Source organism: Lepisosteus platostomus, chromosome 16, assembly GCF_059453375.1.
Source record: "Lepisosteus platostomus isolate fLepPlt1 chromosome 16, fLepPlt1.hap1, whole genome shotgun sequence".
NCBI lineage: Eukaryota > Metazoa > Chordata > Actinopteri > Semionotiformes > Lepisosteidae > Lepisosteus > Lepisosteus platostomus.
Window position 1 is genome coordinate 20674440 of NC_142626.1, and position 21592 is coordinate 20696031.

Below are 21592 nucleotides of genomic sequence, written 5' to 3' on the forward strand. Positions count from 1 at the left end.
CCACTAGATACTACAACTAGGACAATTTAATGTTACTTTTTATAAAGGCGTGGTTTTCATTATAAACTGCAGCTTGATCCCAACAATTACAGGAGCTACTATTCACAATTAAAGGATTTTCTTTTTAATGCAATAACAATTAACTTCCTAGACACAACTTATGTCCCTGACCTTGTGATTTAAGGCAGCATGTCCTTATATGTGGAAACTACATGAAAAAAGAGGGGGCAGAACAACTGGATAATTACTTCAAGGGAGACTTCAGTAGTTCAGTAGGCCAAATCATGATGCATCGTGTAGATGAAACATATTGAACATTTAAAACATATGAAAGTTTGATCTCATATGACACTTGTAACTTTTCTGGCTGAGGTACTGGCAGTTTGCCCGTGAGAAAAAGGCTGAAAGAACCCTGACACATTGAATGTAACTAGGAGCACCCAGCTCCTTGGTATAACTATGACTCCTTTGGTTCCACTTAGTCTCAGACTTCATTTCAGCATAATAATAATAATCAAAAACTTTATTTTATATAGCGCCTTTAAAGGTGGCTTCTCAAAGCGCTTTACAGAATGACAACAACCATAAATAAAAAGAATACACAAGATAAAACACAATTACAATATACAGAGGAAACCGTGGATGGTGGTACTAAGAAAAGCAGAGGGGTGAAGAATGGAACCAGTTAAGTAAAGGCTTTTCTAAAGAGGGTTTTTAGTCTGGATTTGAAGGAGTTTAGAGAAGGTGACTCTGATATCCTTGGGGAGAGAGTTCCAGAGCTTGGAGGCATAACAGGAGAAGGCCCTGTCACTCATACAATGAAGACGGGCTTGGGGGACAGTAAGGAGACCAGAATTAGAAGAGCGAAGGGTGCGAGGTGGGGAATAGGGCAATGATAGTTAAAACAGGTACTGAGGTGCCAAGCCATGCAGAGCCTTATAGGTGAGCATGAGGATTTTAAAGTCTACACGGAATTTGACCGGAAGCCAGTGCAAGGACTCCAGGATAGGAGTAATGTGATCATTTGCAGTAGATCTGGTCAGGATTCTGGCTGCTGAATTTTGGACATACTGCAGTTCAAAGCAGATTTAGATACCCCAGCGAGTAGAGCATTACAATAGTCAATTCGAGAGAGCACAAATGTGTTGATCAGCTTTTCAGCCACAGTTAGTGATAGCATAGGGTGTAGTCTAGCGATGTTTCTGAGGTGAAAAAAGATGTTTTGACAATATGCTGAACATGTAGGTCGAATGTTAAGCCAGAATCGAATATAACCCCAAGGTTTTTCAATTTACATACAGCATACGGTATACAGCCACTGGCACCACTGTGTTTCACACTCACACTAGCAATACTATCTCTGCACAGGTTTTGCCACAGTTTTAGCTTTGATTTGAATATGTAAGAAGTGCAAGCAATTTGCATAACAACAAACCCCTATGAATGCAGTTTTTCAGGTCTTCAACACATGGTGAATACACATTGTGCTGAAAGTACAGAACTACTCCATACTCCCATGAGCAGTCGTGATTAAGAGATCATACTATTGTGATGGAATAAAAAATGGAACTGATGCCTCTCTAGGGTGCTATCTATGCACAGTTAGTACTGTACGTTCCCCCAAGTTTGCTTCACTGTCCTCTTAATGCTGCAGTTTCTTCTCAAAGTCCAAAACCATACTTATTGGTTATTTGGTTTCTGGTGGGAAAATTGACCCTAGGTGTGGGTGTGTGAATGTGCATAATCCCATCCAGGGTGTACCCTGTCTTGTTCCTGTTGCTTGCTGAGATGGGCTCTGCCTCCCCCACGACCCAGAATTGGAAGCGGTTAAAATTGATGGAAGGAGGATATTCCTTCTTGTTATGTGAAAACATTTCAAGGCAATTTGCAGCAAAGGTACGTATCAACAATAGCACATAAAAAGAAAGAACAAAATAAAACAAAAAAATGTGTTAAAAAATTAGGAAAAACGTGTTGTGATAAGATGGTCATACATTCTCAGGTAGAACATTCAAATTTTAAATGCATTTCTGTGGAAAACCCTATGACTATGTGTATCTCGTCTTCTCATGAGAACAAAGATCTGTACCTCTAGTATTAATAGAAAAAGGTACATGTATCTGCACTCACCGCCAGTATGGTTAAAGTGTCGGACTGTACAGATGCAGCCATTCAAAATGAGCGGTAAAAACCGTAGGGCACCGCAGGGCAAGTGATTGGCTGGCCAAAATGACCGACAGGGGCACTCGTGGTGTATTGGTTGGTAGTGAAAAGATTTAATCATTTAATGTCTTTACTGTGCACATTTCAATCCGTTTAGTTTTGAATATTTATATGGAATTTTACCACTAAAGGGAAATTTTAGTAGCTGAGCATAAAAAGAATAGGAGCATACTGTAACGCGTGTGAAGGCCATAAACGATATTAATTTTGGAACATAAACATACAGTATATAGCTGGTCTTGGTACTTTAAAGAAAAAAATACACACCAGTATTCCATTTCTCCCTAAACATTGTAAGCTTCGAAGTCTTTAACTAACGTGATACCGGAGTCAACAAGCATACTCTTAGAATTTGATTAAAAGGGAATATAATATGGAATCGCGTATCTCAAGAATTTAATAACGGTATGATTATATCCGTGTACTGCGACAGGGCTGTGTAGGGCTGTTTCGCCTGCCTGTACATGCGAGCTGTCTTGTAGCCTACTGGTCTAGGTGCGTGACTACCAACTAGCAGGTTGTGTGTTGAAATCTTAAGATTTGTTTTATTTAATGTTGGTAGCAGGATGAACTGTCAGGTTGAGCTAAGTGTATATTTTGTTGCAGAGTTGCTGCAAGATGTTAACAGTGAAAAAGGTATTTAGAAATGAGTTATTTCAAGATGAAAATTTTCAGAATAATTGCAAATCTAGCAGGATAGAGAAAGCACAGAAAACTGGCAGTTAGATAGTTAGATTGATCAGATTAGTATGAAAAGTTATTTAGCAAAGGGAATGAGAAGAGTGACAAACTAGTATACTTTAGATCTTTTTTTCTGAACCAGGGAAAATCTGATCATGTTTCCCTATAACAATAATAAAAAACTTTATTTGATATATCACCATTAAAGGTGGCATCTCAAAGCAATACAGTAGATGTAAAAACAAATAAAAGGACCACAGATTACAAAGTAAATGCATATAAGAAAGACAAGCAGTTAGAGGTGCTACCAAAATTAGAAAATGAAGCAGATACAGACACTAAGTCTTCTGAAAAGAAAGGTTCTGAGGTTAGATTTAAACTGGCCCTGGTGTGTGTGTGTTTGTGTCTGTCTGTCCTGTGATGGACTGGCGCTATGTCCAGGGTGTATTCTGCCTTGTGTCCGTCGCTTACTGGGATAGGCTCCAAATCCTCTGTACTGGATAAAGAGATTAGAAATGGATGGAAGTAAAGGCACTGTGTGGATGGAACTATACACATTGTTAGAAACCCACTATGAAATGGCAGCATCTCACTGAGAATAAAACATTTTATAGTGCTGGCTTAAGGAAACAGCCTTTCCACCTCTCTTGCACATCAGTATCCATACCTAGTTATTTAAACAAATTGCCTCTAATTATAAACATCTTAATATGCTGGCTCTGTGGATCCGCATCAGCTATGTTTGCCCATTCCTTCAATTCATGTGCATCCAACACATAGTTCAACGCTAGCAACTACACAAAATCTAAAATATGAGCTCTACTTACCACTTACAATACCAACAGTACCAGCTAACTTTAGTAGTGACATTTTCATGGATCTTTTTAACAATAAAATTTACAACATCAGACTTCAGACACAATTAAACAGGCCTCAAAAAAGTCTGGTACAAACATTTTCAGCATGGAATAAACCGTTACTTTAATGGTATAAACCTTAAATGGATTCATATTCTCAATAAGATTTGGTGCTCAGTAACATGACTTAGAAAATGACAGAAGACATACGTATCATGCTTATCCTTCTATTTTTCATAATCGTAAACTCCTTAAGGCAGTTACATTTTCTCTGTTCTGACCTGGAGTTACAGAGAAATTTAAATTCTAATAAGAGATTTGTAATGAGGAAAGTCATACCAATCACTTATACAGTACCAGGATTTGCAATTACAATACAAATACTTTCTTTCTGTATGTGTTTATTTTGCAGTTTGAGTCTATGGCATTCCTTTGGGGGTCTATACTCCAAGGCATGACTTTTTTATGTATAAACATCAGTATTTACTGCTATTAATTACTGTACGATTTATAGTTGAAATCTGAGCCTAGATATAAAGTTAGATATAAAGTTAAAATCTCGACAAAGCAATGTAGAAATACAGAGAAAATAAATCCTTTCTGACATCTAAAATCAGTTTCGATCAAGGTCTCTAAAACGAACAAGAAAAAGAGGATTTTCGGAGGGCAATTACGCTGTGTTTATATAGAATAAGTGATTTATGAGCAATCTAATTTCTTGTTCGTTTAAAACAGTGAAATGTCAGCTGCAAAAGATCGCACCAGAAACAGCACTCTCTCTGCCTGTCATAGACGTTCAGGAAAGGCTGAATGAAGTCATGTCAAGTACAATAATTCGGAGATCAATAATAACAGTTGTAGGACAGTATATAAGGAGGATAAGGATTTTGAAGTTGACTCGAAATCTGATAGGTAACCAGTGCAAGGACTTGAAAACAGGTGTAATGCATCCCTGATAGGATTCTTGCTGTCATATTCTGAACATATTGAAGATTGCTCAGTGTGGATTTAATTTCCCCAGTGAACAGGATGTGCATTTATTAATTCTAGAAAAAAAGCCTTTCTTGATTTCTCTAGTTCTTAGTTTCTCTAGTTCCCTTTAAAATAAACTATTATCCCACAATGCAGAGTATTAAATGGCCAGTATTTACACATGATATTTGTGATTTAAAGAAATTAACACAAGCAGCTTTTGGAGATTTAAGTGTTGGCTGAGTTATTGCAGGATAAAAGACTAGAGATGTTGGCAAGAAGAAGATAATTTGCGGAAAGCTGAGGAATACACTTATAACAAGAACACTTCCTAATGGGGTTAGGCATACTTTTGATGAAGATGATGAAGTTAACAGACTATATGTTTACATTGTATTTTAGATTATGTGTAGTTGCTAGCATTGAACTGTGTGTTGGATGCACATGAATTGAAGGAATGGGCAAACATAGCTGATGCGGATCCACAGAGCCAGCATATTAAGATGTTTATAATTAGAGGCAATTTGTTTAAATAACTAGGTATGGATACTGATGTGCAAGAGAGGTGGAAAGGCTGTTTCCTTAAGCCAGCACTATAAAATGTTTTATTCTCAGTGAGATGCTGCCATTTCATAGTGGGTTTCTAACACTGTGTATAGTTCCATCCACACAGTGCCTTTACTTCTATTTCTAATGTCTTTATCCAGTACAGAGGATTTGGAGCCTATCCCAGTAAGCAACAGACACAAGGCAGAATACACCCTGGACATAGAGCCAGTCCATCACAGGACAGACAGACACAAACACACACACACCAGGGCCAGTTTTCCCATAAACCAATTAACTTACCAGTATGTTTTGGAGTGCGAGAGGGAGTCATATCACACATATGGAGAAAAACCATGTAACCCAGAGAGAACATGTAAACCCCACACACACAGGATGGCAGGAATTGAACCTAGGACCCCAGTGCTGCAAGATAGCAATGCTAACCACTTTGCCACCATTATAAATGGATGGATATCTTAGTTATCTTTCTAGTTCACAGGTTTGCATGCATAATTTAATTTTGAAAGCCACTGAGACATCAGGTACTACTGTTGTATTTATGAAAAAGAAACAAAACAAAAAACATACTAACAACTGTGCCATCCTACTCCTTAGTTAATACATTTTATTATTCATAAACAGTTAACATTGTTAGCAAAATATTTTGAATTATATTTAACCCTATTTTTTCTTTAGTTTTGTATTTAACTTATTATATGATAGTCAGACTTAATGTATATTTGAACAATGAAAATATATTTTTACAAGATTTTACATTAAGCACTTAAAATTAATATGGTTAATAATAGTAAACTGTAACATGCTGTAACAAGATCGGTTAAACTGCGAAGAAAATGCTTTCAGAGAAAATGTTTCAGGTGTGAAGAACATAGATCTCCAATGCAATTTCAACCAAACCTGTTCCCACACACCCTGCCCCCACTACCATTAGAATATACACAAAGCACTCAAATCTTTCGAGCTAATGATCAGGTGACCCGAGAGCGAGAGAAACACCAAGGGGTGCGGAACTATTTACATGGAAAACGGGCGATCTCCCCAGACTGTCCGCCCGTTTCACTGTTACCTGGATACCTCTTTATTTAGAACTCACTAACACTGATTTTTAGTTTAGAAGGATTCAAGTAGGGTTTTAGATGAAAGGCAGCGACCTTAATCAAGCCCAAATCATAATTGAACCCATTCAGAGTCTACATTACATTTTAGCGTTTCATTCTGAGCAGAAGACCCTCACACCTGAAGAAGGGGGAGGTGTTTTTCGCTAGAAATCTCGCCTGCTTCTACTTTACAACCGGAGTGCTGGCTGTGACGAATTAAACCGGTTTTACAGGTTTCAATCACAGACCATGTGACATGGGAGTCAGGAAACTAACACACAGCGCCACCGGATTCGATAACACTATAAAAACGCTATAAAATAATGTGACTTGGCACAGAACAAGTTTACAGCACAGTACAATCATAAATGCTGACCATGACTTTAGAAGCATAAATTGCCTTACACTCAATTTAAACACAAGCTGTCTTTAGCCCTCTAAGCTGGTTCATACAGAAATGTAGAGATCCAGGCTCAGAACACACAGCTTCATTAGCGAATACATATGCAGGACAACTAGAGAAGACGTTTTACAGAGGATGGATTTTTAGAAACATCCCATCAGTGACATCACTGAAGTCAACTCCTAGGTACTGTAACTGTTGTGTGGATAGTTTCACAAGAATCAGACAAAGGTTTAAGCATCGCTTGTTCTAGATAAAACTGCAAAAAAAAAACAACAACCTATAATGTACTTCTTTGCGGCTCTGTTTGCCCAAATCATATATTCACAACGTGAAATCTAGAAAATAATATTACGTAACCAAAATCCGCAATATGGAAACAGAACCTGTGTAATTGTTGATAGATGATGTACTCGTAACATTTTTTCAAGACGAACTACAACATTTAAAAAATGACTTGTATGTACTTGATATCTCTAATCAATCCACGGGTCCCAGCACAAAACGAAACTAAAACGCATACCGTTTCGCGCTTCTTATTAGTTGCTCAAAAGTAATTTGACCGTATGAAATGCATAATATAAACCTAGAAACATATACGTGAGCAGTACTTAAGCACTGTAGTATCGGTGTTAAGACATACCTCTCAAATACTGTAAATCAAGTTAAAAATATCTCAAGACCGATTCTGGTCATAATGAAACCATGTTTCGTGTATGTTTTCTTTAAAGTACCGAGACCAGCCATATACTGTATGTTTATGTTCCAAAATTAATATCGTTTATGGCCTTCACACGCGTTGCAGTATGCTCCTATTCTTTTTATGCTCAGCTACTAAGATTTCCCTTCAGTGGTAAAATTAGATATGAATATTCAATACTTAAACGGGCACAGTTAAGACATTAAATATACATATACATACTGTATACAGTACAGTTTGCATACGGTAATATGTTTATGTTCCTAAATCAATCTCTTTTATGAGCATGTGAAAGGAATGGTGAATCACCGTCTTTGTAAAAGTAACACCACAGCATTTCGCAATCACGCATTTGTTTCCAATGATGCAAAGTACAGTCAATGAAAAAAAGAATGTTGACCAGGGCAATACTTTGAGTTTACACTTACAGCTTGTCCAAGGTCATTAATTATTAATACTATTAGTAATATCTTCGTTAAAGACTTTGATGGCGACAGCTCAAAACATGAGAGGTTGAGCTTCATTAGCTCCACCTTGCGGAAATTCTGGATACTATTATTTTGCTTGCTGTATTATAGGAGAATTTACGGTAACTCGCGGTATTTACCAGTAACTCGCGGTAGACTGCGTACAGCGTACCGCAAAATAATGTGGTATCGCCCGCGCATTTTGAATGGCTGCATCTGTATTTTTCAAACTCCATGTTATGATCTCATAATGATGAAGAATATGCCAAGAGCATTGTTCCCAGAAATTCCGACCCATAGTGTCATTCATCCAGTCTAACAGGAGAATAGGTTCTTTCATTGTGTTGTTGTAATATGAATAACGCACATCATCCACCATCCCCATATATACATACTGTGGCATTTCATTCCCCTTTGATGTTGCCATTGCAAAAGAAAGCAGAGAATGTGTTACTGAAAGAGAAATACAAATGAGAATTAGTGACAGATTAAACATTTTCTATTGTATAAACTTATTAAGTTTAATTATAGAATTATACTTATGTTTCATAAGTCTATACTTATTGGATTATGTCATGCGAATTCCATGGATGATGATAACCCATGGTTACAGCATAATCATTTATATATGTTCTTATGCTTTTTCAAAATGTCAGGGTGCTGTGCAATAGTACCCACACTAAATATAACAGAAAAAATAATAATTCATATTTTATAATTAGATAATAACATAATAAAGGTCAGCACAGTGGCGCAGTGGTTAGTGCTGCTGCCTTGCAGTGCTGGGGCCCTGGGGTGCTACATGGAGTTTGTATGTTCTCCCAGTGTTTTTGTGGGTTCTTCCCACAGTCCAAATACATGCTGTAACTAGTAGGTTAACGGATTCTGGAAATTTGCCTTAGGTGAGAGTGTGTATCTGTGTTTTGTGTCTGGCATGTGCTGGACTGGTGCCCTGTCCAGGGTGTAACATGCATTGTGCCCGCTGTTTGCCAGAATTGGCTCTGTCTTCCCCATAACCCTGAATTGGAAGAAGTGGTTAGAAAATGGATGAATGATAAGAGGTATAATAACTCACAAATTTAACAGCTGAAGATACCACCAATGCAATATCATCAGCACCAATATTATACCATCTGCACCTTGTCTGTGTGCCCCCTTCACTATACTGGGGAATTAGGACCCACACAGACTGCAGGGTGAGCACCCCCTGCTGGCCCCACTAACACCTATTCCAGCAGGAACCTTAGTTGTTCCCATCCAGGTACCAACCAGGCTCACACCTGCTTAGCTTCAGTGGGCTGCCAATTGTAAGTTGCAGGGTGACATGGCTGCTGGCACACCAACAGAATGAAGTAAAGGATAGAAAATGATGGGAAGTGAGCTTCTTGACATGTGAAGTAAAGGTAGATTTTAATGTGTGTTTGAGTTTTGATAAAGAGAGAAGGCACTGTGAGGTTCCGATCGTGAAAGAGGCTGGGAGTTTAATAGCTTGATAGTGCGTGGGTAAAAACGGTCTCTGAGTCTGGTAGTCTGGGCCCAAATGCTCCAGTGCCGTTTTCCAGATGGGAGAGGGTCAAACAGTCTGAAGCTGGGGTGCGTGGGGTCTTTGATGAAGCTAAGAGCTTTCCTCAAGCACCGTCTGTCATAAATGTCTTGGGTGGATGGGAGAGCAACCCCAGTGATGGACTGGACAGTTTTCACCACCCGCTGTAGGGCTTTGCGGTCAGCAGTCCTGCAGTTGCCATACCACACTGTGATGCAACTTGTCAGTGTGCTTTCTGTAGTGCATCAGTAAAAGTTAGTGAGGATCTGAGGACATACCTTAGCCTTCTTCAACCGTCTTCAACCGAAAGTACAGGTAAGAGACCATGTGAGTTCCTCGGTGATATGGACGCCAAGGAATTTGAAGTTACTGACCCTTTCCACTTCAGTCCTGTTGATGTGGATAGGGGCATGGCTATTTTGAAGTTTTCTGAAATCAACGATCAGCTCTGGTTTTGCTGACATTGAGGGTTAGGTTGTTGTCTTCACACTGTGTTGTAAGGAGATTGACTTCCTCTCTGTAGGCCCTCTTATCATTGTCTCTGGTCAGACCTACAACTGTTGTGTCATCGGCAAACTTTATGATGAAGTTGGTGTTATGTTTGGCCTTACAATCGTGGGAGTAGAGCAATGGACTAAGCACACAACCCTGGGGGACTGCAGTGTTCAGAGTTAGTGTGCCAGAGGTGTGGTTTCCAAGCCTGACAGCCTGAGTTCTGCTTGTCAGAAAGTCCCGAATCCAGTTGCAGAGGGTGATGTTGAGACCCAGTGCACTGAGTTTCTTGACTAGTTTCTCTGGAATTATGGTGTTAAAAGCTGAGCTGAAGTTGATGAATAGTAGTCTTGCGTATATCTTCTTTTTATCCAGATGGGATAGGGCAGTGTGTACGGCAACGGAGATTGCATCATCTGTGGATCTGTTGGGCCGGTAGGCAAATTGGTACGGGTCCAGTGTGTCTGGAATGGTGTCCTTAATGTGCTTCATGACCAGCCTCTCGAAGCACTTCATGATGACAGGTGTTGGTGCCACCGGTCGGTAGTCATTAAGATATGTCACTGTGGTTTTCTTCAGTATTGGGATGATGGTGGCTGTCTTGAAGCAGGTGGGTACTACGGCCTGGGCCAGAGACATGTTGAAAATGTCTGTGAATACACCTGCCAGTTGGCGCAGGCTCTGAGGATGTGACTGGGTATGCCGTCAGGTCCTGCAGCCTTGTATGTGTTTACTTTTAGCAGAGATCTCCTCACCTCATCTGCAGACAGCGAGAGCACCTGTTCAGATGTGGAGATTGCAGCTCTGTTGACTGGTTCTGTGTTGCTGGCTTCAAACAGAGCATAGAAGGTGTTGAGCTCGTTAGGCAGGGAGGCATCATGGGCAGAATTTAACTGTACCTATTTTCTGTGCTTGCCCTCTCTTCTGTTAGATTTGTAATTATACTGAAATTATTTGTAATTATTCATGAATGAGCTATTTAAATACCTGTTTTCAATGTTCACATCTTGCTCCAACTCTCTGTGATGAAATATACAGATGCAGCCAGTCAAAGTGCGCGATACAAACACGTACTGCAGGCATTTCCCTTCGTCATAACGCGTCATACCGCGGTACGTGATTGGCTGGCCAAAATGACCGACAGGGGCACTCGTGGTGCATTGGTCGGTTATGGAAAGATTAAATCATTTAATGTCTTTACTGTGCACGTTTTAATCTGCTTAGTATTGAATATTTATATGGAATTTTACCACTGAAGGGAAATTTTAGTAGCTGAGCATAAAAAGAAGAGGAGCATAACGCATCTGAAGGTAAACATATTTTGTGAACTGTCTATTGCTGGTATTGGTAGTTTAAAGAAAAAAGACACATCGGTATTTCCATTTCTCCCTAAACATTTTAAGCATCAAAGTCTTACATGTGGTTATTTCACCATATTACTGTACGTTTCTATACTTTGTGAAAAGTGATCGTTTTAACCTTTTCTGCGAATACGCGTGTTATCTGAGTAAACAAAGCATACTTTTAGAATTTGATTAAAAGGGAATATAATATGGAATCGCGTATCTAAAGAAATTAATAACGATATAATTCTGTTCATGTACTGTAACACAAACAGTAGTATATACACATATCAATAGATATGTGTAAAGCTGTTTCAGTGCTTGTGATGTGACTGAGTCAGTGGTGTGATGGTTAAAGTAACTGACTTATAAGCAAGAGGTTGGGTGTTCAAATCCTGCTATTGCCACGAGTTTTCCTTTAACAAACATTTATTTGAAAAAATAAAATATCAATAGCAGAATAGCAATATTATGGACACTCTATTGACTTTTTTATATTTCTAAATATCACAACATGTTAGAATCTAAGGCATTTATTAATAACAACTAATAGTTTCGAACTGCTACTGATATCATTATCAATATTGAAAAAAGTGAATCCTGTTTTTTTATGGTCTGTAGCTCAAATCCTGCTTAATTAAAAATTAGACACGAGAAGAGTATTATTGGACAATGTTGTGAGGCTAAAGAAATCAATAACGATATTAATTCAAAGATCTAAATTTATTTAACGCATACGCCTGACATTAGAGGGTGTCTGCTCACATGCACGGTGACGTCACTGTCTTTCCCTCGGAATAGCTACAGTAGCAGGAACCTGTACCGTGTGGATCCCTTTAGATCTCCCTTCAGATTTAAAAGGTTATTAATAATATCTTCAGTGTCGCATTAACATTGAAATGATCTTCCAAGTGTAAAAAGAGGCGATATGCAACGTGTCTCCTTCATAAATTTTCAGTTTACAGACCATACAAGATCATCCACCTATTTTCTAGACGCTTTATCCAGGACAGGTAACAGTTTCACAACACACCGTCTCCCCTGCCTGTCTAACTTTCTTTTTAACCCTTCTGTGCTCGAATTGCAGCGGGTAAGACATTTTTCCCGGAAAGATCTGATGACGAGGAAGAAATATCACCCGTTTTTCATGCACAAAAAGTGGTTATTAACTATCGAAACTTGTTTTTATCACTTTTAAAGTCATGCAATTTCTTAGTTAAGCAGGAACAAATCATTACATCTTTTTTTTAATAAAAAAAATTGATTTCCTAGGCTAAGGGGTGTTTATAATATTCTGGCATTATTATATAGGACAGACACAGTGACTCAGGCACTCGTTGAATGAAAAACGGTGCTTTATTTTTCAGTACAGTTGAGTACAGAGAGAGACACACACACACTTTTTCATATACAAGATATAAGGATGTGTTCCTTCTTAGACATTGCATGATTTTAAAAGCTATAAAAACATGTTTTGATAGTTAACAACCACTTTTTATGCGCGAAACATGGGTAATTTTTCTTCCTCCTGATCAGCTTAGAATCTGTGTACGCTTGAGGTTTTTACTTCTTAATTAAACGTTTAAAATACATGTTTTTGAATAGAAAAAAATCATATTCTGTTGTCTTCCTGGTATGTAGAACAGATCAGCAGGTCTGTCTTTCCCCAATCAGAGGCTCACCACAATTCACCCTCAACCACATCACAGATCTTACCATAATTTGCAAATGGTAATTTGCGGTATACCGCGTTTTGATGCGACACGCCAACCCCATTATACTGCAGCATACCCCACTTGTTTTGAATGGCTGCATCTGTACATGACAATACAATTTTTGTTCTATAGATTCATTTTCTGCTTCAATAATCACCATAGAAATATTGTAGCGCATTTGCCCAGGGCTGCGGCTGGCTGGGGTACATGGTGAGGGGCAGGACAGGAGTGGAAGTGGCCAGGTCGGGGTTTAGAAAGGCCGCTGACCAGTGCAGCTGTCCCACAGTGAAACAGGCGTACAGTCTGGGGAGATCGCCCATTTTCCGTGTAAATAGTTCCCTGGTTCCACACCCCTGGGTGTTACTCTCTCTCTTTTCTCTCTCTCTCGCTCGCTCTCTCTGGCGGGCTGTCTTTTGTCTCTCACTCTGCTGGGCTGACAGGTGGTGAGGAAGAAAGAAATAAAGCGCCGTTTTTAACTCAACAAGTCTGAGTCTCTGTGTCCGTCCTCACTGAACTCTAATTTATTACGATAATATTTTTCTTATTTATTTTTTATGCTGCTGCAAAACACTGTCAACGAAGCAGACAGAATGAAGAACTTCAGAAATAACCTCACATGATTTCAAGTACATTGAGTAAATTTAACCAACAATGTTTTAAATACAAATTTCAGTTTCAATTATTTTTTTATATTTGATGTGTATGAATGCGGCCCCCATAATCATTTGAGTTTGAGACCCCTGCTCTAAAGATTCTAGAATGGAATCACTGCTTAGGGAGAAAATGCCCACCAGTCTAATGCCCACCAGTACACTTTAATTGAAACTTGCTTTTTTAAGTTTTTATTCAGTTGTAGCAACTTTCATGTAGTACTTAGTTGGTTGGGTTGTTTTGAAATATTCTATGGCTCAGCTGTTCAATTTTAATATCTAAATGCATGGTTATTTTTTGTGAAATGTGTGTTATATTTCAATAAACATTTGACTTTATTGTTAAAATATTATTTTTCCCTGTGACACCAGTGAAAACAAAAGGGTTTATAACAGGGATATGACAGATGAATCCTACAGTATGTCAGTTTATCTGAATTGCATAAAAGCTGTTATGGAACAGTTATGTACAGGTACCTGCAGTCATATTAATAGCACTGGATTAAGATTTTGTAACAGTGATTTTGACAGCTAAAACCTATGTCACTTTAAATTGCAGAAACTCTACTGTGGAGCAGATACTGTACATTGTAATTTGGTCAATGTCGATTTAACTTTTAGTAATATTTTTCAAAACTGGCAAGATGCTTAATGCTAAAAGTTAAGCCAACACTGACAGTTAGATCAGCAATTACTGTCTAATACATGTAGAAGAAAATGCACTGCAAGAAAATAGGTACAGTCCCTAATGTACAATCTGCCATTTAAGTGTAAATTCTGTTTATGGCTCTTTCAGAAATGTTGGCAAAGATATCATTTTCAGAAACAATTATACTGACACCGCAGGGGCACCATAACGTATATTTTTTAAAGGGTCCACATTTCATGAGGAGAAAACAAAAGAGAAAAGTAAGTACTGTACGCACACTATCAGGGTCTTACGTTGCAGCAACAGCTCCTTCATAGAAGGGGATTTACAATGCATGTTACACAGCGTGTTAATTTTTGTCATAACATATTGTCGGTTATGTCATTCTATGCATGCATTATATTACTTCCTGTGACATAAAGCTGCATGTCACATGCCATAGAGTGAATGTCACATGCATCGTACCAAGTGGTATAAACAATGCTAAATCAAATGTCATGACCTCTTGCACGTTATGTTATTTGCTCATGTCTTCATAAAGCTTTATGTATGTGATAGCAGTTATAAAGGGATTATGAGGCCAACAAATACGGTACAACGTGCTACATATTCATTTAATATCACATTTAAAAATATTGCATACTAGAACATTACAAAAGTATGAATTATCTTCCGATTTCTGAATCTGACTTTCTTAAAAAAAATATGGACTTAAGAGAAGCTGTGATATCTGCAGTGCATGCAAAGAACATTCAATTTCAGTATTATGTTAAATCCAAGTTTAATTCTAATGTCTCATCCACGTCATTTTAAAGTTTGAAAATGCATGTCATGCTTCTTCAGAAAATATAATCAAAACGTATTAAAAACACAACTGCTATTAATACTGTAACGCCCTTGCCCAGTGGTGAGGAGGAAGTGCCCCTAGGCGCTCATAGTACCGCTGGGCATGCTGGGAGTTGTAGCTGGGGAGAGTCTGAGGGTCAGCACGATGACCAGCAGCTGATCCTACATGTGTAAATAGTGTCATAGTAGTTCTAGTGTCCTGTGTAGCCTTATAAGTGTATAACCTGTTGTTAAGTAATTACCACCCTAAAGATGTGTACGTGTTCCGTCAGTATCCTCATGTGTGTGTATATCCTGTGTTTGGTTTTTGTGTGGTTGATCAGAGAATAAAGCTATTGCTTGGTTTATTTATCGCAGCGCACATACGGAGCCTGAGCAACTCCTGGGTGCAACAGGTGGCCACAGCCCTGACCAGGGCTACTCAGTAGTGGTCCCGCCGGTAGAATTGGGGCAACTGCCCGCTGCTCCTGCCTAGCAGATACCCCAGAGAGAAGATGCCCTCCCTGCCGGAGCTGGCCAGCTTTTCCCACACCCGCCGGCACGGGTGTGACCCGGTCGCTACGACAGGGAAGGGCCTTGGGAAACCTACGAGGTGCAGTTCCAGCTCGCGGCCCGGACGAATGGCTGGAGCCGGGCAGAGATGTCCGGCAACCTGGCGGCAGCGCTGGAAGGAGCGGCATGCCAGGTGCTCCTGGACGTCCCGGAGGAGGACCGAGGTGAATACGCAGCGCTGGCAGCAGCTCTCCAGCTGCGCTTCGGCATGGAGGAGGCGCCGGACCTGATACGGGAGAGGCTGTCCCTGCGGCGGTGCCGACCAGGAGAGCGACTGGGCCCGGTAGCCGCTGATGTCATGTTCCTCGCCCACCGAGGATACCCAGCTTTTCCCCGGGAGGCGCAGCAGGAGATGGCTCTCCAGGCCTTTCTCAAGGCCCTCTCACCCGAGGAGCTGTAGCAGGCCTTGGCCCTTGCTACACGGGCTGAGGCCGTGTTTGGGGTGGCTGGAAGCGCCAGCAGACGCAGTGCACCCTGCCGGCTGACCGAGGCAGCGATGGAGGAGTCCAGCGAGGGGGAAGAGGAGCCAGACCGTGCAGCAACCCCCGCGGAACAGCCCCGCACGCTGTTTTGCGAACGCTGCGAGAAGAGGGGACACCGAGCCCGGTACTGCCGGGCACCCGAACATCGCACTCCTCGATTGGCGTCGGGAAACGGGAACTGAGCGGCTTAGTGCGGGGACGGCTGCCCTTGAACACCTCAACCCCCGCTCTGGAGAGCGCTGTGAAGACCAGCGCCCCTCATGCCACCGTGGGGCGAGTTGGCTGTAGCCGGGGCCTGTACCTCCACTGCCGAATCGAGGACCAACCCTGCCTGGCCCTGCTCGACACCGATTCATTGGTAACCCTACTCTGGCCACCAACCCCCCAGGATGGGAGGCCTCCGGCCTGCAGCTAAGGACCGTGACGGGACAGCTCGCTGCAGTCCGGGGGAAACAGGTGCTTGCCTTCCGTCTAGGTACAGTGACGGTGCGCCACCCCTGCTACCTCGCAGCTATCCAGGAGGACTGCATCCTGGGGCTGGACCTACTGCAGCGAGTGGGGGCCAGTTTGGATTTGGGCCGGCAGGAGTTGGTGTGGCAGGGCTAGCGACTTCACCTGGTGGAGGGCAGGCCCAGCGAAGGCGGAGGGACGTGGGCTTGCCGGAGCCGGGGGAAAAAGAGGCAGTGGCGGCAGCGGCAGTCGCTGGGGCAGACAGGGCCTAAGAGCTGGGGAGCGAGCGTGACGAATCCTGCCCCCGAGTCACCCGGGGGGCCAGACAAGGCAGCGGCGGCGGGGCCGAGTGTTGCGTGGAAGCGAGGCACGCCGTTGAGGACCTCTACCCGCGAAGCTGCGAGGGCCTCGACCAGGTACTACTCGCCCAGAACGAAGACCTCTTTGCAGCGAGAGATGAGAACTGCACCCGCACTGCCCTGGTCCAACACGAAATCAACACCGGCGATGCTCAGCCCATCCGCATCCCACTGGGACACATGGCACACACCAAGCGGACCGCCGCTGAGGAAAAGATCCGGGAAATGGCTGCAGCGGGGGTGATTGAGCCCTCCGCGAGCCCATGGTCGGTGCCAGCTGTACTGGTCCCAAAAAAAGACGGCTCGTGGAGGTTCTGCATCAACTACTTCAAGCTGAACGAGGTCACCTGGAAGGATTCCTACCCCCTGCCGAGGATAGACGACGCCATTGACTACATCACCGGGTCGACCTGGTTCAGCTCCCTGGACCTCCACTGCGGCTACTGGCAGGTACCGCTCGCTCCCGATGCTCGCCAGAAGATGGTCTTTTCCATCGGCCAGGGCCTCTGGCAGTTTACTGTCATGCCCTATGGCCTGTGCAATGCCCCGGCGACGTTCGAGAGGCTGATGGAGAGGGTGCTGGCATCGGTCCCGTGGAACCAGTGTGTGCTGTATCTGGACAATCTGCTGGTTCATGCCTGGGGTTTCGACCAGGCCTTGACGAACCTCCAGGCTGTGCATCCGCCGTGCTGGCCTAAGGCTCAATCCCCGCAAGTGCGAGCTCCTGAGGCGGGAGGTGACCTGTCGTTGGACAGCGAGGGGTGGCTACAGACCCAGGTAGGGTCGCAGCTTTCTGGGGTTGGCCTCGTATTACCGGAGGTTCATCCAGGACTTTGCCAGCATCGCTGCCCCACTGCACCTCCTCACCGACAAGGGCCGCCGTCTCGACTGGGTCTCTAGCTGTGAGACAGTTTTCGGCCGGTTACGTGAAGCTCTGGTGGGGGCCCCCATGCTGGCCTACGCTAACCAGCGGTTACCGTATATCTAGATACCAACGCAAGTGACTTGGGGGTGGGCGCAGTGTTGGCGCAGCAGGAGCCAGATGGGGAGTGTGTAGTTGCTTACTATAGTCGGGCTTTGAATAAGGCTGAACGGAACTACTGCGTGACCTGTCGCGAGCTGCTGGCCACTTCAGGCCGTACCTGTTCGGGACCCGGTTCCGGTTGAGGACCGACCATGTGTCCCTCACCTGGGTGCTCCACTTTAAGAAGCCGGAGGGGTAGATGGCGCGATGGATAGAGGTCCTGCAGGAGTACAACTTCACTGTCATGCACCGTGCGGGATCTCACCATCTCAATGCCAACGCTCTCTCGCAGCGCCTGTGAGGCCGTGGACTGCCGCTACTGCGCCCGGCGGGAGCAACGTGAGAGGGCCGTCCGTACCGTGACGTAGGGGAGCGCCGCGGCCACGGTCCCCTCACGGCCACCCAAAGCCCTCTACGCCCTGTGGGAGGCCTTGGAGGTAAAGGACAGGGTGCTGCCTGCTGAGGTCCACGGGGTGGTGGGCGAGGTCTGCTACCAGGTCCGGTTGCGAACATGGGGAGAGTGGTGGTCCTGCACCGAGACCACCTAGCCCCCTACCGGGTCCGGGAGGAGGAGCCCTACGGGGAGGCCCCAGAGGAGCAGCCACCGTGGCGCAGCGGCCGCTCACGCAGAGTTCCACAGCCTTTAGCTGAGTACGAGTACAGCCTGAGGGGGGTGTTCGACGTTGGCGGGACGCCAGACGCTTCGGGTGGGGGCAGTGTAACGCCCTAGCCTGGTGGTGAGGAGGAAGCGCCCCTAGGTGCTCATAGTACCCCTGGTCACGTAGGGAGTTGTAGCCGGGGAGAGTCTGAGGGTCAGCACGATGACCAGCAGCTGACCCTACATGTGTAAATAATGTCATGGTAGTTCTAGTGCCCTGTGTAGCCTTATAAGTGTATAGCCTGTTGTTAAGTTATTACCACCCTAAAAATGTGTACGTGTTCTGTCAGTCTCCTCATGTGTGTGTATATCCTGTGTTTGGTTTTTGTCTTGCTGATCAAAAAATAAAGGTATTCCTTGGTTTATTTATCGCGTCTCCACTAGTCCTTTGCCTGTAGAACCTGTAAACGCTACAATACCATACTGAAAAATAGAAAGAAGATAAAAAAACGTATTGTCTATTGTCTTTTTCATACTGTGTGTTACCTGTTTAAAAGTAATGGAATACCTCTATTCAATATTTTATATAAAACACAACTGTACTTTCAAATGTTTACATACATCTTTATATGTGTCGTATTAACAAATCTTTTATATATTTATTTTCGTAGTGCAACAATAACAATCCTTTATTGTATTACGATGAGTTAAAACGTTACCTTTTTGCCTCAAAGTTATCATACTAAACGAATTAGTTTGATTTTGGCATTATTAAGCATTTTTCATTTAGACTCGTTATTTTACTACTATATTTTCTGTCGCTATCGCAGGCTAATTATGGTTATTCATTTAATATTTATCTCAGAACTAAAAAGTGACAAAAATTATCCTTGAATTAAACACAGTTTATCCAAATAAATACATATTCATACGCAGACGTATAACAAATATTCCCACAATAATAATTTCCGGTAAAACAAAGACGACTTAGGTATGTCTTCACTGCTTGTTTGTAGCTTGTATAGTCAAACGTACCTGCTGCAGCTCCCTGAACCAAGCAAAGAATCACTATCATTCGGATCATCTCAAAACACCCTCAGAAAGCAATAATTTAAGGCTGATTAATTCCAACAAATAATGACACTTTTCTGTGATACTGTACGTCTACTGAATTATTTCAATAAAAATACAGTACGTTATGCAAATCAGGAACTAAATAAAAACTCAGAATTTTGTGATTGGTTAGAACAAATCACTTTGGCCAATACTAAAGAGAGAGTCAGAAGGTTCTAGGTAATTGTCATTGCGTTGTCCTACCGAAGTGAAACTAAACAGTAAAGATAGCAAATGATCAAATTTACAGTACTTTCAAAGTGTTTATTGTATTTGCTAATGTAAACCAAATCCCGTTTAAATTAATGATTTAATTTTTGAATGACATCTATTTTATGGAAGCCCGTTTCCGCCAGGGAGTTAAAAAAACGCGCTATGGTAACTCAGAATTGCGACTTCATATCTCAGAACCGCGACTTAAAAACTCAGAATTACGACTTAAAAACTCAGAATTACGACTTTATATCTAGCAATTGCGACTTTTTCCTCACATTTGCGAATTCGAAATAACCTACATTTCATTGTCTGTCCTTTTGTTATTGTAACGGATTCGGGTTCAAGGGCTTGTGCCCTCGCCGCTCCCACCCTATTTCGTGCCTCACTGCATTGGCTAGAACCCAGGTCTTGAGATGATTGCAGAGGTTTAAGGCCAAACTGAATAAGACCCAGACTGTATTAAAGATTCTTCCTTATTAAGCTGGGAATTTGTTACAGCTAGTATTTCTGCTTGGGTTTTTTCGATCTGAAAAAAGTCATAGTTTTCAATACAGTCCCAGTAGCCAGGGTTGTTGTTCTCAGAGATCTTAATTATAAACGGTTCAATTTCAGATTTGCTGGCAGCCATTGCTATTACTCAGGTAAAACAAAAGTCTCTTTGAATAAAAGACACCTTACTACAAGTCTACCTACTACCACACTATCGTTTATTTGAGTTAAAAAGATCAGGACAATCTGCACCATAGATTTAAAGAGTAGGTGGCAGCTGGTGTTGCTTCTCGTTTACACAGAACTGTGTACTGCAGATAACAGTGAAGCTGTGTTTGTCATTCTGATTTGTAATTCAATTTGATTATTTTTTCAGTCTAAACCAATTCTCACATGGGGCACCAAAATATGTAAGGGTTTGAGTAAATTTACTGCCACAATTTTTAATTGTAAGAGTGAATTGTGTGCATTTACTTTGGCTATTATGAATCAATCAGCAAGACAACAGGGACTCTTCACAGGGATTTACAATACATAGAATACATTTATTGATATCTAAAACAATGTGTACATAAAACCAGGGTAAATACATGATATTGTGCCTAGATATTGACAGCATCCTGTTACATGAGAATTATCAAGCTAAAGCAAGTATAAGGAAGAGATAAAAACAAGGATAATACGTTCAGTATAAGGTCAGTTACAATAAGCCACTTATTAACGTATTCAACATTCAGGTGTTCACAGTAAATACTACCACTTTAATTAAATTGATATCAACGTGTGTTAATATAACAATTGAATTTGGGGGATATTAAATCATACTCATCCACAACCGAGGATTGGTTGAATCGATGGGTGGGGGAACAACTGATTGGATCTGTCGAAGCGCTGTCCAGTCCAGGCTCTGCTGACTCAATGCCACCCCAGTCCTGCTGTAGCTTGAGGTAGCAGGACAGAAAGGGAATGATTGTGCTGTAGCCTTGCGCCGACAGACAATTCTCTCAAGTGAGGTGTCTGGTTTGTGTTGAGCTGAATTGGGACAAAGCAGTCATTGTGGTGGTGACTGCTTAGTTGCTTTTAGTCACGCAAAATGTGGAG

At 42.1% G+C, this 21592-nt stretch overlaps 1 pseudogene across 1 annotated transcript in view; it reads right to left on the bottom strand.

Moving 5' to 3' along the window:
• The window catches only part of LOC148647016 (major histocompatibility complex class I-related protein 1-like), a 93952-nt pseudogene extending 74088 nt beyond the window's left edge, over positions 1-19864 (bottom strand). The window contains exons 1-2 of the transcript XR_015927792.1: positions 19709-19864; positions 8185-8423 (exon numbers count right to left, since the gene is read on the bottom strand). The product of XR_015927792.1 is annotated as a major histocompatibility complex class I-related protein 1-like (transcript). The remainder of the gene's footprint in view (positions 1-8184; positions 8424-19708) is intronic.
• Positions 19865-21592: the final 1728 nt, after the last annotated feature.